Consider the following 3,749-nt stretch of genomic DNA (forward strand, 5'->3'; position numbering starts at 1 on the left):
TTGATAAGTGCTTCGGAGGACCAACGCTTGTTTCAATTAGACCTTGTGAAGGTCGCGACGCCGCGCCGGCCTCTCATTATCATATCCATAATCAATCCACATTATCATAGGGGAATGTGGAATGGATGTGTGATATCTTGGTCATACACACACACACACAAACATAGACAGATGAGCACACACACACAGACACCTAATCACATACCAAAACACAATGACATACTCTCTCATTCACAAGAGCACACACACACACCCTTCACTCCAAGTTGATTTGAATCATAACAGTGGCTGTCGGAACGGATTGTCTGTTCAGATTAAGTGTGTGTTTCTGAGAATTAAGCAGCGCTGATGGTGGTGGCATTTCAGATCCCCTCTGCAGACACAAATGCCAAAACATCATTCTGTCTCCCCCTCCTTCTCTCTCACACAACCACATATACAACCAAATGCACAAACACACACTTAACCAGGACCCTGGGGCATTTTTAATAGAGGCGAAGTGATTCGTATGTTTTTACTCCTCTAATGAGAACAGATTGAGTGGTATTTACACTTCATCGGCTGATCTAACCACCTACACATTTCCCTCATGCTTCTGCTGCTCACTGGCCAAAACAGACATGTGGAAAGGACCAAAGCTTGGCTTTCAAACAGCGACACAACATGAACATTATCTTTGTCTCTTTGGCTCATGATGACACTACGGAAAGATACATATGAATTATTAAAGCAGAAAATCTGCAGCCAGATTTAATTTCTTTAAGGAAGCAGTGAAAATTTTCATGAAAAGGTGTCTAATTGGTTGGGGGAGTGGACTAAACTTGGGATCTTAATGATGTTTCCCTTTAATTTAATCAGTAAGTCTACCTGAGATCGAAACATGCAAAACATGACAAACACTCATCACCTATTTCTTCCAAAAACATTCAAAAAAACAAACTAATGAAGACTACATGAAACAATAAAGGCAAATGTTGGAGGTTAAAACTTAGGAATCAAACTGTACAGGGGCAATTTATCAAAGAAGATATAAAAAATGCAGTCATGATAAAGAAACTTAAAGCACCTAAAAGAGAATTCTGCCGATTTAGCATTGCACACCTATAACATTGTCAATTGAGTCACAGTGGACATTTTAAAAATGATTAAAATCAATACAGCAGAAGCATAGATGTTGACTTTTTTATTCCATGCATTCTCCTTCCTTATCAAAACCTGGCCCCTAAGTTACCCACAATGCAACTTGACTGGCAACAGTTTGGTGGGAGATTCAGGTGTATTACGCTGCAAGCAGCTAATGTAGCCACAAGCCTCTATCAAGCTGAGATGATGATGAGTGGGCTAGAGGTCTAGAGGTCTGAACTCCACACAGCCAGATATTTGTTTTTTTTTAAACTTTTATTCTTCAACCCCAACCAGCATCGGATTTCCATGCAGCTCCCCCTGGAGCTGCAAGAGGCTTTATACAACCTTCTCCACATAATGTTACTCCCAAGACATGTAAATAGACACAAAATTGGAGGAGTTCCCCTTTTATATTACACAGATAAAGTATGACTTTGTTGCTTTCTTCTCCTCTGTATGGTTCAATGTATTTTTATACTTCAGTAACTGGAGAGATTTTGCACTAAGTATCGGTTCATTGTTTCATTTCATGGGAGTTTAAGCACAATAGCTGCTGTAGGAATTAAACCTATGACCTTCCTGTTGTGAGACAAAGTCACTTCCCACCAGGGCATCCTGCAGCATACTGGTAAAAGGGCTTTCTTAAACACTGTGGTTGCTTACCAGACCATGGGTGGATTAACTAAAATTAAAAATTAAACAAAACATCTAAGGTTATAATCAAGTCTTGTATATTCTGGTATATTATCAGCCACCTTTTGTGGACTAACAGGGTTCATTAGTGCATCAGTAAACCTGTTATCAGATGATGCCACAAGCCAAAAAGTTGCAAAGCGCTGGCCTGGGAGGTTAAAACTGAACGTTTCACCACTTATTAAACACTTTAAGGTGGGAATTTACTACATGAATCAGCTCTGCTTAACACTGATGGCTTTATCAGTGTATTTTCTACAGATGGAGAAAGAGAGTCGTGACATTTCTTTTTGGCAAGGAAAAGGCCATACTCAGCAGGAGTTATCAAAGGCAAAAAGTAAAAAGTTCGAGTTAGCTATCTCTCTCTCTCTCTCCCTCTCTCTCTCTTCCCCTGGAGATACTCATGTTAAGCATAATTAAGCAGATTTGATTAGCATCAAGCCTGGCTTCCTCTCTTGACTTTTAATGAATGTAAATCTACCATCTACATCCTAAAGATTAATTTCTGCCAATTAAAAAACACAAGAGGGCTTATTGGAGAGAGGGGGCGGGGGGTTGTGAGGAAAAGAGTGTTAAAGTCCTTTGAGTTGGAGTACAGTCGGAGTTTTATCCTCTTCCCCCTTGTCTTATGGTGAGATGGTCTCTGGAGATCTGTGTCTCTCTCTCCCTCACGACCAAGATCATTATCAGCACAATGTTCCGTGAAAGCCACTTTGAAAGGACTGCGAGCTCCATATGTAAATGATGGGAGTGTGTGTGTGTGTGTGTGTGTGTGTGTGTGCATGTGTGTGTGTGTGTGTGTGTGTGTGTGTGTGTGTGTGGATGGATGGGGAAGCAGCGCAAGGAACAGGTAAAGGGGTCAATTTGTCAAGCCAAGGTTAGTGCCCCCCCCCTTTATGAGCTTTTGTATAGTGTCTCATCTCTCTGGTTTGACTCTTTCTGAAACCTTTTCATTCAAATTCAGATTCAGATTTTTGTTAATTTAAGACCATGATGGTATGTAGTATAAACAACGACGGTAATGACAAAACAATGGCACCTGGCAAAAATCAAGTGCAACATAAATTACTTGAACAGAGGTCAAATATCCTTTAAAAATGTGCCAGATTAATAAACATATACTTTGGCTTATCCAGCTGCAGTAACGGATTTAAATTAAATATGGATGTACTATTAATTTGGCAGGTATATTCCCCATTTTTAACCATGGTTGCATTCTTGACTTCAAAAAAATGTTTGAAATAAAAAGGGCAAACTGATATACTGATATAAATTGATATCCATGTCAATGTATGCCCCATTTTAACTCTTGTCTGAATTTAAACTCATACAGTTCACATATTCAGTTTCAATTCTGTATATCCTGATATAATTGGATATTTGGGAACCGGAAACAAACACTGAAATGCGCAGTATCGGGTTTTCCTACTGACTATAATAAACAAGCTTGGTTCAAGACTCTTCTCAAGTCCCTGTTTTTGTATTTTATTCAAATTACTCTGCTATAATCAATTATAAAATGGTCTCTCTGATGATATCCATATTAACTAGTATTTAGATGTGGAGAATGTTTGCTCTCAAGACAAATAACTGCAGTAATCAGATCATAACATTTTCAAGGATAATACAATTATACAACTATTAGTCCCAAGCAGTAATGTGGGAAGATTACAGTGGTGCCATCATTTAAAATTGTTATTAAGAAGACAGATTGAGTGCCACAAACACACTAAATCCCATCAGAAGCATTAATATTAAAGTGTCTTTTCGTTAGGCGTTCATTAATAGGCTTATCCAAACTTTATGTAGGCTAATCTTTGCTCTCGCTCCTCTCCTCTCTCTCCCTCTCTGTGAATGTCTCTCTCTCTCTCTAAGAATATGCCCATGCTCCTCCTCTTTATGATAATGTGACAGTAGCATCTCCAGCTCGG

Source organism: Micropterus dolomieu, linkage group LG15 (assembly GCF_021292245.1).
Source record: "Micropterus dolomieu isolate WLL.071019.BEF.003 ecotype Adirondacks linkage group LG15, ASM2129224v1, whole genome shotgun sequence".
Lineage (NCBI taxonomy): Eukaryota > Metazoa > Chordata > Actinopteri > Centrarchiformes > Centrarchidae > Micropterus > Micropterus dolomieu.